General features: G+C 46.4%; 1 protein-coding gene across 1 annotated transcript in view; it reads left to right on the top strand.

Moving 5' to 3' along the window:
* The window catches only part of LOC135526293 (FERM and PDZ domain-containing protein 1-like), a 39,767-nt gene that overhangs the window by 1,802 nt on the left and 23,611 nt on the right, over positions 1-14,354 (top strand). The window contains 2 exon segments of the mRNA XM_064954542.1: positions 9,525-9,578; positions 11,039-11,195. The gene's annotated coding sequence lies outside the window, so the exon portion shown is untranslated.

The following is a 14,354-nucleotide window of genomic DNA, read 5'->3' as shown; positions in this document are numbered from 1 at the left end:
GAAAGGCTCACTGCCTGTCTGCCTGCCTGTCTACCTAACTGCCTATCTGCCTCTCACCCTGTCTGTCTGCCTGTCTGTCTGCTTGTCTGTCTGCCTAACTGTCTGCCTGCCTGTGCTGGGATCTACCCCACTGAGTGCTCTTCTGCCCTACTTACGGCTGGCTCCCTCTTACCCTGGAGCCTCCACATCTCAAATGGCAGCCTATTCCCTACATAGTGCACTACATTTGACTCAAGCCACAGTGGCGTCATTTAATATTTAGCCATTCTTGTCTCTAGGGCAGTTTGAGTTGTGTACTGATGTCTGTTCCTACTGATCAGTCAGCCAATCGATCACCAGACCAACTAATAATGGCGGTCTTTAAGTAATTCAATGCATGTTATTGCCCCAGACACTTTTTGGCAGCCAGAGACTGTCGGGTTGTCAATCATTTTTTATCTGAACACAAATCCATTTAATGGTTGGGCTGTCTTTCTGTTTGTCTTCTCAAAGTGTTATAATGGGTTGGATTGGCCAATGGACCAGCACTGAGACATACTGTGCACCATAAATCCACTGTATACTCTAGAGTCCCTTCCAGACATAACAGCACCATGATCTATGAACATGTAAAAAGGTTTGGCCTAGACATAGGAGAAGCAGAGGTCACTCATCCCAGATTTATGTCCAATCCCAAATCACCCCCAAGCTCCTTTTACATGATTGGATAGTTTAAGATTAAGATTACTATATTTGTCAATTGTACACAAGGTTCAACCAAAATTTGACTTCCACTTTATTCCAACCCCTCCTAAACATATATACAGGTTGAGCAGGGAGCTTCTACGCTGGAGCAGTTGTTGTGGGGGGGTAATTACCTTGCTCAGTGGCACAACGGCAGGCAATCACATGAAGAAGTTCCGGCGCCGACAGAGATGGCCGCCTCGCTTCGCGTTCCTAGGAAACTATGCAGTTTTTAGTGTTTTTTACGGGTTGTTTCTTACATTGGTACCCCAGGTCATCTTAGGTTTCATTACATACAGTCGAGAAGAACTACTGAATATAAGAGCAACGTCAACTCACCATCAGTACGACCAGGAATATGACTTTCCCGAAGCGGATCCTGTGTCCTGCCTTCCACCCAGGAAAACGGAAAGGATCCCAGCCTGCGACCCAAAACAAAGACATCGTAAAAGAGGGAAACGTAGCGGTCTTCTGGTCAGGCTCCGGAGATGGGCACATCACACACCACTCCCTAGCATACCACTCGCCAATGTCCAGTCTCTTGACAACAAGGTTGATGAAATCCGAGCAAGGGTAGCATTCCAGATGGACATCAGAGACTGTAACGTTCTTTGCTTCACGGAAACATGGCTCACTTGAGAGACGCTAACGGAATCGGTGCAGCCAGCTGGTTTCTTCACTCATCGTGCCGACAGAAACAAACATCTTTCTGGTAAGAAGAGGGGCGGGGGCGTATGCCTTATGATTAACGAGACGTGGTGTGACCACAACAACATACAGGAACTCAAGTCCTTCTGTTCACCTGATTTAGAATTCCTTACAATCAAATGTCGTCCGCATTATCTACCAAGGGAATTCTCTTTGATTATAATCACAGCCGTATATATTTCCCCCCAAGCAGACACATAGATGGCCCTGAACAAACTTTATTTGACTCTTTGCAAACCGGAAACCACATATCCTGAGGCTGCATTCATTGTAGCTGGGGATTTTAACAAGGCTAATCTGAAAACAAGACTCCCTAAATTGTATCAGCATATCGATTGCGCAACCAGGGCTGGTAAAACCTTGGATCGTTGCTATTCTAACTTCCGTGACGCATATAAGGCCCTCCCCCGCCCTCCTTTTGGAAAAGCTGACCACGACTCCATTTTGTTGCTTCCTGCCTACAGACAGAAACTAAAACAAGAAGCTCCCGTGCTCAGGTCTGTTCAACGCTGGTCCGACCAATCTGATTCCACGCTTCAAGACTGCTTCGATCACGTGGATTGGGATATGTTCCGCATTGCGTCCAACAACAACATTGACGAATACGCTGATTCGGTGAGCGAGTTCATTAGAAAGTGCATTGATGATGTCGTTCCCATAGCAACGATTAAAACATTCCCAAACCAGAAACTGTGGATTGATGGCAGCATTCGCATGAAGCTGAAAGTGCGAACCACTGCTTTTAACCAGGGAAAGGTGACCGGAAACATGACCGAATACAAACAGTGTAGCTATTCCCTCCGCAAGGCAATCAAAGAAGCTAAGCATCAGTATAGAGACAAAGTAGAGTCACAATTCAACGGCTCAGACACAAGAGTTATGTGGCAGGGTCTACAGTCAATCACGGATTACAAAAAGAAAACCAACCACGTCACGGACCAGGATGTCTTGCTCCCAGGCAGACTAAATAACTTTTTTGCCCGCTTTGAGGACAATACAGTGCCACTGACACGGCCCGCTACCAAAACCTGTGGACTGTCCTTCACTGCAGCCGACGTGAGGAAAACATTTAAACGTGTTAACCCTCGCAAGGCTGCAGGCCCAGACGGCATCCCCAGCCACGTCCTCAGAGCATGCGCAGACCAGCTGACTGGTGTGTTTACGGACATATTCAATCAATCCTTATCCCAGTCTGCTGTTCCCACATGCTTCAAGAGGGCCACCATTGTCCCTGTTCCCACGAAGCTAAGGTAACTGAGCTAAACAACTACCACCCCGTAGCACTCACTTCCGTCATTATGAAGTGTTTTGAGAGACTAGTCAAGGACCATATCACCTCCACCCTACCTGACACCCTAGACCCACTCCAATTTGCTTACCGCCTAAATAGGTCCACAGACAATGCAATCTCAACCATACTGCACACTGCCCTAACCCATCTGGACAAAAGGAATACCTATGTGAGAATGCTGTTCATTGACTACAGCTCAGCATTTAACACCATAGTACCCTCCAAACTCGTCATCAAGCTCGAGACCCTGGGTCTCAACCCCGCCCTGTGCAACTGGGTACTGAACTTCCTGACGGGCCGCCCCCAGGTGGTGAGGGTAGGTAACAACATCTCCACCCCGCTGATCATCAACACTGGGGCCCCACAAGGGTGCGTTCTGAGCCCTCTCCTGTACTCCCTGTTCACCCATGACTGCTTGGCCATGGACGCCTCCAACTCAATCATCAAGTTTGCGGACGACACTACAGTGGTAGGCTTGATTACCAACAATGAGGAGACGGCCTACACGGAGAAGGTGAGGGCCCTCGGAGTGTGGTGTCAGGAAAATAACCTCACACTCAACGCCAACAAAACAAAGGAGATGATTGTGGACTTCAGGCAACAGCAGAGGGAGCACCCCCCTATCCACATCGATGGGACAGTAGTGGAGAGGGTAGTAAGTTTTAAGTTCCTCGGCGTACACATCACGGACAAACTGAATTGGTCCACCCACACAGACAGCGTCGTGAAGAAGGTGCAGCAGCGCCTCTTCAACCTCAGGAGGCTGAAGAAATTTGGCTTGTCACCAAAAGCAGTCACAAACTTCTACAGATGCACAATCGAGAGCATCCTGTCGGGCTGTATCACCGCCTGGTACGGCAACTGCTCCGCCCACAACCGTAAGGCTCTCCAGAGGGTAGTGAGGTCTGCACAACGCATCACCGGGGGCAAACTACCTGCCCTCCAGGACACCTACACCACCAGATGTCACAGGAAGGCCATAAAGACCATCAAGGACAACAACCACCCGAGCCACTGCCTGTTCACCCCGCTATCATCCAGAAGGCGAGGTCAGTACAGGTGCATCAGAGCAGGGACCGAGAGACTGAAAAACAGATTCTATCTCAAGGCCATCAGACTGTTAAACAGCCACCACGAACATTGAGGGGCTGCTGCCAACACACTGACTCAACTTCAGCCACTTTAATAATGGGAATTGATGGAAATTGATGTAAAATATATTACTAGCCACTTTAAGCAATGCTACTTAATATAATGTTTACATACCCTACATTACTCATCTCATATGTATATGTATATGCTGTACCCTATATCATCTACTGCATCTTTATGTAATACATGTATCACTAGCCACTTTAAACCATGCCACTTTGTTTACATACCCTACATTACTCATCTCATATGTATATACTGTACTCGATACCATCTACTGCATCTTGCCTATGCCGTTCTGTACCATCACTCCTTCATATATCTTTATGTACATATTCTTTTTCCCTTTACACTTGTGTGTATAAAGTAGTAGTTTTCGAATTGTTAGGTTAGATTACTCGTTGGTTATTACTGAATTGTCGGAACTAGAAGCACAAGCATTTCGCTACACTCGCATTAACATCTGCTAACCATGTGTATGTGACAAATAAATTTGATTTTGATTTGAATTTGATACCAGCAACGCTCCGGTTGCCAGCTCACTGCTGGATCTTTCCTATCAGACACATGATGTGAACTGGCAACCTTCCGGTTGCTGGCTCACCTCTCTAACCCGCTGAATACCTGCCACCTTTCTAACCCGCTGAATACCTGCCACCTCTCTAAACCGCTGAATACCTGCCACCTCTCTAACCGCTAGGCAACCTACCGCTCCATAGGTGGCAGCAATATAGCGAAAATTCCATCTTGCCAGTCAGAGGGCAAGGTGGAGCTGGTATCATATGGTGTACAACCATTCTTTGAGATCAGACCTGTATACATGAAACGCCTAAAGGCCGGGCTAGGGATAAGGGGTTGATTTGGAGTATGATTTCTATTCACCCACTTACTTCCCAAGCTCCTCTTCCCAGACAGATAGTGACCTATCCAGGGAGTCCTCTCTCTGACCCAATGAAAAAACCCCAGACAAATAACTGGAACACAGCAGACTATTAATCTTCCAATGACCTAGTATTAAATAGTGCATTGGGGAACTCAAGCTCCCCCCCCGGTCACCATTGCAATTGGAGATGAAATGAGTGGTGCACGGCAGGTTCCATCTTCATGATGCTAATGGAATGAGCAGACAGGTGGAACGCAGAACTGGGCGGTAGATTTGATTAGGTCTGGAAGGGAACAGAGAAAACGGAACATCGCCAACCGAACAAGCAGTAACAATCTAATGGAGAGCTCCTGGTGAATAAACAACAGGAGTGGTCGGTCCTTAATGAAGTTTCCTAATTATTAATTGTCTCTTTATTTATATTTTTATATACAGTCATTCGATTCATTTGGTTGTTTGCACCGTTATATGTCTTTTTAAAGGCATATTATATAACAACCATATCGTGTCTGGTTTTGCGTCATGCCTGGACACAGTCTTTAGCCGTAGTATATTGGTCATATACCACAAACCCCTGAGGTGCCTTATTGATATTATAAACTGGTTACCAATGTAATTAGAGTAGTAAAAATACATGTTTTGTCATACCCGTGGTATAGGGCCTAATATACCACGGCTGTCAGCCAATCAGCATTCAGGGCTCAAACCACCCAGTTTATATTATATTATATAACACAACTATACAGTGTATGGCTTTCTTTGATGTATTAGTTTGTACTCTGCACAGCCCCTCTCCAATCCTGTTCTGTCTCTGTTGCCTGTTCTGGGCTAGTTTGGTCCGGTTTGGTCTGGTGCAACTCAGTGTCAGACTGAGGTCCTGAACAGATCTGTCTCCCACTGTGCTCCTCCTCATGGGCGGAGGGAGGGGTCGTCCACTCAGGCAGAATTAGGCCTCAGACGTCAATAGCAGACAACTGGTTAATCCCAAAAAAGACCTGTGTTTTTAGTCATAGGCCAAGGCCACATGCAGCCACACAGTGAAAGGGTTTGTATTGGAACATATACCACTACTCTCCCACGTATAAAAGCTCATTAAAGGTTTTTTGTTTGTACCTTTATTTAACTAGGCAAGTCAGTTAAGAACAAATTCTTATTTTCAATGACGGCCTAAGAACAGTGGGTTAACTGCCTGTTCAGGTGCAGAACGACAGATTTGTACCTTGTCAGCTCAGGGATTTGAAATTGCAACCTTCCGGTTACTAGTCCAACGGTTACTAGTCCAACGCTCTAACCACTAGGCTACCCTGCCGCCTCATTAAAGGTTCAGGATAGAGACAAGGATAGATATACGAATCAAGGTTTTTAAGGATTGGGACCTCCACTTTTAGTGATTAAATACTGTATTTAGGGTGGGTATGTGGGTGCATGTGTGTATCGCCTTTGACTGAAGTTTGGTGACCTCCTCAAAGAGGTCGTCCCGGTTAGGGGAGGGTTTGGCCGGGGTATGCCGTCATTGTAAAATAAGAATTTGATCTTAACTGACTTGCCTAGTTAAATACATGTAAAAAAAGAGAGAACACTTAGGCTGCCCAATTCTGATTTTAAAAAATGATTCACTAATTGTTTTTTTGACCAATCAGATCAGCTCTGAATTTTTTTTTGAAAAGATCTGATGTTATTGGTCAAAAGACCAAAAATATCAGAATTGGGCTGCCTGTGTAAACAAAGCCTGGATTGTTGCAAGATTAAAAATACATCAAATCTCAAATCTAATCAAATCTAAATCAAATCTAATTTTATTTGTCACATACACATGGTTAGCAGATGTTAATGCGAGTGTAGCGAAATGCTTGTGCTTCTAGTTCCGACAATGCAGTAATAACCAACAAGTAATCTAGCTAACAATTCCAAAACTACTACCTTATAGACACAAGTGTAAGGGGATAAAGAATATGTACATAAAGATATATGAAGGAGTGATGTTACAGAGCGGCATAGGCAAGATACAGTAGATGGTATTGAGTACAGTATATACATATGAGATGAGTATGTAAACAAAGTGGCATAGTTAAAGTGGCTAGTGATACATGTATTACATAAAGATGCAGTAGATGATATAGAGTACAGTATATACGTATACATATGAGATGAATAATGTAGGGTATGTAAACATTATATTAGGTAGCATTGTTTAAAGTGGCTAGTGATATATTTCCCATCATTTCCCATTATTAAAGTGGCTGGAGTTGAGTCAGTGTGTTCGCAGCAGCCACTCAATGTTAGTGGTGGCTGTTTAACAGTCTGATGGCCTTGAGATAGAAGCTGTTTTTCAGTCTCTCGGTCCCAGCTTTGATGCACCTGTATTGACCTCGCCTTCTGGATGATAGCGGGGTGAACAGGCAGTGGCTCGGGTGGTTGTTGTCCTTGATGATCTTTATGGCTTTCCTGTGACATCGGGTGGTGTAGGTGTCCTGGAGGGCAGGTAGTTTGCCCCTGGTGATGCGTTGTGCAGACCTCACTACCCTCTGGAGAGCCTTACGGTTGTGGGCGGAGCAGTTGCCGTACCAGGCGGTGATACAGCCCGACAGGATGCTCTCGATTGTGCATCTGTAGAAGTTTGTGAGTGCTTTTGGTGACAAGCCAAATTTCTTCAGCCTCCTGAGGTTGAAGAGGCACTGCTGCGCCTTCTTCACGATGCTGTCTGTGTGGGTGGACCAATTCAGTTTGTCTGTGATGTGTACGCCGAGGAACTTAAAACTTACTACCCTCTCCACTACTGTTCCATCGATGTGGATAGGGGGGTGTTCCCTCTGCTGTTTCCTGAAGTCCACAATCATCTCCTTAATTTCGTTGACGTTGAGTGTGAGGTTATTTTCCTGACACCACACTCCGAGGGCCCTCACCTCCTCCCTGTAGGCCGTTTCGTCGTTGTTGGTAATCAAGCCTACCACTGTTGTGTCGTCTGCAAACTTGATGATTGAGTTGGAGGCGTGCGTGGCCACGCAGTCGTGGGTGAACAGGGAGTACAGGAGAGGGCTCAGAACGCACCCTTGTGGGGCCCCAGTGTTGAGGATCAGCGGGGTGGAGATGTTCTTGCCTACATTCACCACCTGGGGGCGGCCCATCAGGAAGTCCAGTACCCAGTTGCACAGGGCGGGGTCGAGACCCAGGGTCTCGAGCTTGATGACGAGCTTGGAGGACTTGGAGGGCACTATGGTGTTAAATGCCGAGCTGTAGTCGATTAACAGCATTCTAATAATTGCAGTCCACAGAACACAAAAGGGTTGTTTCTGGGCTTACCTCTTCATGTGTAGAAGATGAATGACAGGGGTCTGTGTCAAATTCATTGGTAAATCCTTTACTGCTGAGAACATCAAGCAGGTGTTTAGGCCTTACTGTCAGTTTCCACCATATCAGTCAATGGGACAGGGCTTGTGTGGGACCCTCAGAGGACGGTGACAGGGCCAGGTAGGAGAGCTCCACGAGTGGCACGCCCAGAGGAAGGTGGCAGGGCCTGTGGATGAGCTCCATGTCAGCCCTTTCTGTAGATAGATTTCTCCTGTACTGTCTGTTGTGGGTTTGACCCAGTGTGGCCCCGCCCCAGTCCGGTCTTGGCCTGTCTTGTCTTAGCATGCCTAATTGGATTTCAACTCGATGCTGTTTCCTGTCCAGCTGGCAGCGCCTCCCATTCAATAATACCTCTCAGAGAAAGAAAGAAAGAAAGAGAGAGAGAGAGAGAGAGAGAAAGAGCGAGAGAATTCAGGGAAGATGAACAGAGACTTAGTCTCTTGTCTCTATGTATGCGTGTTTGTTCGTTAAAAGTTTAACGGGTTGAACTGGAGTCGGTCACAAGAGATGCTGTGTGGGTTTCCAAACAGAAAACCTTATCAAAAGTGATTGTTCCATGGTTGAGAGTGAGAGGAGAGTGATATTGAGTGAGAGAAAGAGAGAGAGTCCAAGATGGTGAAAGTGCCAGAGAGAGAATGAGAGAAAGTGGAAGGGAGAGAGAAGGAAAGAAAGCTAAGACAGGCTGCAAGCTATACTAATGACAGTCGAGATGGAGAAAGTCGCAGAGAAAGAGAGAAAGAAAGCCAAGACAGGATACAAGCGGTACTGATGAAGTCTGCGGACAGCTTGGGGGACACTTGCTGTAAACACAGCAGTCATGATTACTATTGATTCAGAGCCAGATTAGGAGCAGTCTTATCACGATCCACAGACAGACAGACAGAAAGCCAGGCAGGGATATCCCAACCATGATTTTAAGTACTGGTCTCAGGTTATTACGATGCATTTGCTTTACTTAAAAAGCAACCTCTGGATATCCACATGGTGTCTTTGTTCATTTTTATAGGTTAGTGTGCATTTGAATCACTGAGGCTGGAGGCTTATATCTCCCTCACTAACTTTAAGCTTCAGCTGTCAGAGCAGCTTACCGATCACTGCACCTGTACACAGCCCATCTGTAAAGAGCACACCCAACGACCTCATCCCCATATTGTTATTTATTTTTGCTCTTTTGCACCCCACTATCTCTACTTACACATCATCATCTGCACATCTATCACTCCAGTGTTAATACTAAAATGAAATTATTTTGCGACTGTGGCCTATTTATTGCCATACCTCCCTAATCTTACCACATTTGCACACACTGTGTATAAATGTTTCTATTTTGTTATTGACCGTACGTTTGTTTATCCCATGTTTATTCCATGTGTAACTCTGTGTTGTTTGTGTCGCACTGCTTTGCTTTATCATGGCCAGGTCACAGTTGTAAATGAGAACTTGTCCTCAACTAGCCTACCTGCTTAAATAAAGGTAAGAAGAAAAACATTGCATACACATTTTTAGTATCCTGTTTTGAATGTACACTTTTTTTTACACTATAAAACCTCATAAACAACTTTTAAAAAACAAACATCCTTTATCTATCACACTGCTGGAAAATGTTAACAATGCTGAATGTAATTTTTATTAAAAAATGATTTAACGATTGACTACATCAATGTCCGCTGCTGGCCTATGTTTGTACTGTATTGTGGAGAAATAATGATCAGCTTTTCCTCCTCAATAAAACAGGCAGCTGTTATTTCCTCTTAACTCCACATCGACATCTCGTCTCCTGTGCTGCTGCGCCCTCCAATAAAACCCGCTTTAAAATTCCTCCCTCTTCCCCCCCTCACTACAACCCCCTCCAATATCCTGTCCTTTTCTCTTTCTCCCCCTTGGCCAATTCGCGTTCACTCTTTCTCTACCGCCTTCCCCTTCTCTTGGGCCCCTGCTCCCTCTGCTCTCCTTTCACTCTCCACAGTCCACCCCCTCTTCACCTCTTCACCCCCTGCACCCCTCTCTCTCCATTTCCTCTCCTCCTTCCGTCGCTCCTCTTTTGGTGCATGTGTTGGCAGAGGAGGCTGGAGTAGGTAGGAGGCCTAGCTAGCTGCATTAGCTCTATGCATTATTAATCTGCCCTGCATTTTATGTGGGTCTGGGTCTTTTTCCGAGCTGCGCACTGGGGACCAAGCCTGGTGAAAGAGCACTGTGTTTGGGACACAGGGCCTGGTGATGGAGCTGCGTGTCAGGGCCATTCAGGGAACAGGAGCCCCTGAAATGAGAGAATAGAGAGGCACTAAAGGAGTGTTTAATCATGTGTCTTTATTCGATAAGGCAAACGTTTATTCAGACTCAGAGCGCCACTATATTAGATTTGCCTTTGTAGAAGTGCACAGAGCATGGTCTGAGCATATTTTGCTCACTTCAGCTATTCACAGTTGACGTTTGTAAAGAAGAGTTGTCCTCCTTTTATTATTGCTGTAGCCTTGTTTGTCTGAGATCCTCGGGGATAGCTTCTTTCAACCGCAGTGGAATTCACAGTCTTTCCTCTAGCAGTTTCTAAAAGGGGCTAGTTGGTCCGTCTCTGAACTGGGTTGATATGCAATTTTAATTCAGACAACCAGACACAGTTAGAGTGCCTCTTCTCCATCACACCATGATGTGCTTTTCAGGCTACACTGCTTTGACTGCAGCACGGAGGCCTGGGGGTGGGGAGAACAGTAGTGGCCTCTTTAATTAAAAAACACAATTCTGCGTATACTGGTTCTAACAGGAGGATAAAGACTAAATGTCTGCTTGTTCAGTCATTTTATTATGACAGACACGTTACGATGACATAGCACTTTTGCATCATATCACTTCACCCAGAAAAGGTCATTGTTTTTGCGAAAAGGAATCGAAAGTCAATGACAGTGTAACTGATTGATTTGTTGTTCCATTCTGCACAGGTGACTACGGGTATTGAAAAGTCTGATTGGTTCTGATGATCACAGGGGCCCTCCTCCACCTCTTCTCGGCTAATCCTGATGGGACTCCGGAGCTGATGTCACAGAAGGCAAGAGGGTTTTCCTGTTCGGGAATCCAGAAGAGACAATCCATACCACGGTGAGTGACAGACAGACAGACAGACAGACAGACAGACAGACAGACAGACAGACAGGCAGGCAGGCAGGCAGGCAGGCAGGCAGGCAGGCAGGCAGGCAGGCAGACAGACAGACAGACAGACAGACAGACAGACAGACAGACAGACAGACAGACAGACAGACAGACAGACAGACAGACAGACAGACAGACAGACAGACAGACAGACAGACAGGTAGGTAGGTAGGTAGGTAGGTAGGTAGGTAGGTAGGTATCTGGTCATAGCACCTTCACTAAATGTTTCAATACTTTGAGGTGGCTTTTTCATCTCTCCTTAACGACTTCAGTATATTTTAATATATTAACATTAGCATAACAATCTATATGCTCCTATTTGCCGATCACTATTGGATTATTTGAGAGAGTTTAAGGAGTGAGTAATGAGATACAAAAGTTCATTGTGTTACTTTGCCAAAAAGTCTGAAAATACATGTTGTATTTTATAGCCAACAAAAAAAAGCAGTCTGCTAAGAGAGTTGGGTCAGCAGTGAACACACTCCTCCAGTGATCCGGGTGATCATGTATTTATGGACGGTGTCTGCAGCATCAAAGAGAAACTATCACCCAAGATGACTTCCTGACTCGGCAAGGGGGGTGGGGGAGGGGGGGAGGGAGAGAGAGAGAGAGAGAGAGAGAGAGAGAGAGAGAGAGAGAGAGAGTCAACACTGCAGCATGGATACACACACATACTAACAGACCCATCTGTAAGTGCACACACACACACACACACACACACACACACACACACACACACACACACACACACACACACACACACACGCACACGCACACACACACACACACACACACACACACACACACACACACACACACACACACACACACATTGATATTGTCTCCTGTGTATATTTGCTCCAAGAAAGAGTTTGGTATGGACAGCTTCATCTCTCCCACTCTTCTCAGAAACATGAGAGAGAAGGACGTCTCTCATGAGACACAATTTTCCCTAACTTTTACCCTAACTCTAATTCTAACTCTAACTCTAACCTTAACCATAAAACCTAACTCCTAACCTTAACTCCTAACCCCTAACTCCTAAACCTAGTTATAACCCTAACACTAATTCTAACCTTAACCCTAAGCCCCCGAGATATAGCATTTGCCCTTGTGGGGACTAACAAAATGTCCCCAGTTGGTCAAACATTTTTTGTTTGTTGGACTTCTGGTCCCCACAAGAATAGTTAAACACGTCCACACACACACCTGATCAGCACAGTGTCCATCTCAGATTGATTGAACAGGTTTCGATAATGTGTGTCTCAGAAGTAGCCGGTCATTCAGGCCCAGCTGTCAAAAGCGAGTCACCCCTCATCCACATCAATCTGGATCAATCCGAGTCAACGGGGTGCCAAAGTTACACCCTGTCCAGGTCCTCTCCGAAAGAGGACAGGATCCTCTTATAGACCCACAGCATTGGCTTCAATGAGGGCAACGCCAGAGGGCTAGCCTTAGCTGTAGCACCTAAGAGCCTAAATTGTTGGTTATCTGTACGAACCCAGTCTTCACTATGAGTCATCATTACATCAATTGTCTTAAATAATTGGTTAAAAGATTCAGCAATCTACTCAAACCCTTATTTCATTTTACATTTTACATTTACATTTAAGTCATTTGGCAGACGCTCTTATCCAGAGCGACTTACAAATTGGTGAATTCACCTTATGACATCCAGTGGAACAGCCACTTTACAATAGTGCATCTAAATCATTTAAGGGGGGTGAGAAGGATTACTTTATCCTATCCTAGGTATTCCTTAAAGAGGTGGGGTTTCAGGTGTCTCCGGAAGGTGGTGATTGACTCCGCTGTCCTGGCGTCGTGAGGGAGTTTGTTCCACCATTGGGGGGCCAGAGCAGTGAACAGTTTTGACTGGGCTGAGCGGGAACTGTACTTCCTCAGTGGTAGGGAGGCGAGCAGGCCAGAGGTGGATGAACGCAGTGCCCTTGTTTGGGTGTAGGGCCTGATCAGAGCCTGGAGGTACTGCGGTGCCGTTCCCCTCACAGCTCCGTAGGCAAGCACCATGGTCTTGTAGCGGATGCGAGCTTCAACTGGAAGCCAGTGGAGAGAGCGGAGGAGCGGGGTGACGTGAGAGAACTTGGGAAGGTTGAACACCAGACGGGCTGCGGCGTTCTGGATGAGTTGTAGGTGTTTAATGGCACAGGCAGGGAGCCCAGCCAACAGCGAGTTGCAGTAATCCAGACGGGAGATGACAAGTGCCTGGATTAGGACCTGCGCCGCTTCCTGTGTGAGGTAGGGTCGTACTCTGCGGATGTTGTAGAGCATGAACCTACAGGAACGGGCCACCGCCTTGATGTTAGTTGAGAACGACAGGGTGTTGTCCAGGATCACGCCAAGGTTCTTAGCGCTCTGGGAGGAGGACACAATGGAGTTGTCAACCGTGATGGCGAGATCATGGAATGGGCAGTCCTTCCCCGGGAGGAAGAGCAGCTCCGTCTTGCCGAGGTTCAGCTTGAGGTGGTGATCCGTCATCCACACTGATATGTCTGCCAGACATGCAGAGATGCGATTCGCCACCTGGTCATCAGAAGGGGGAAAGGAGAAGATTAATTGTGTGTCGTCTGCATAGCAATGATAGGAGAGACCATGTGAGGTTATGACAGAGCCAAGTGACTTGGTGTATAGTGAGAATAGGAGAGGGCCTAGAACAGAGCCCTGGGGGACACCAGTGGTGAGAGCGCGTGGCGAGGAGACAGATTCTCGCCACGCCACCTGGTAGGAGCGACCTGTCAGGTAGGATGCAATCCAAGCGTGGGCCGCGCCGGAGATGCCCAACTCGGAGAGGGTGGAGAGGAGGATCTGATGGTTCACAGTATCGAAGGCAGCCGATAGGTCTAGAAGGATGAGAGCAGAGGAGAGAGAGTTAGCTTTAGCAGTGCGGAGCGCCTCCGTGATACAGAGAAGAGCAGTCTCAGTTGAATGACTAGTCTTGAAACCTGACTGATTTGGATCAAGAAGGTCATTCTGAGAGAGATAGCGGGAGAGCTGGCCAAGGACGGCACGTTCAAGAGTTTTGGAGAGAAAAGAAGGAAGGGATACTGGTCTGTAGTTGTTGACATCGGAGGGATCGAGTGTAGGTTTTTTCAG

The sequence above is a fragment of the Oncorhynchus masou genome, chromosome 32 (genome assembly GCF_036934945.1).
Source record: "Oncorhynchus masou masou isolate Uvic2021 chromosome 32, UVic_Omas_1.1, whole genome shotgun sequence".
NCBI classification, from domain to species: Eukaryota; Metazoa; Chordata; class Actinopteri; order Salmoniformes; family Salmonidae; genus Oncorhynchus; species Oncorhynchus masou.
The sequence above is the reverse complement of the archived record's forward strand: the minus strand, read 5'-3'. Positions and strand labels throughout refer to the sequence as shown.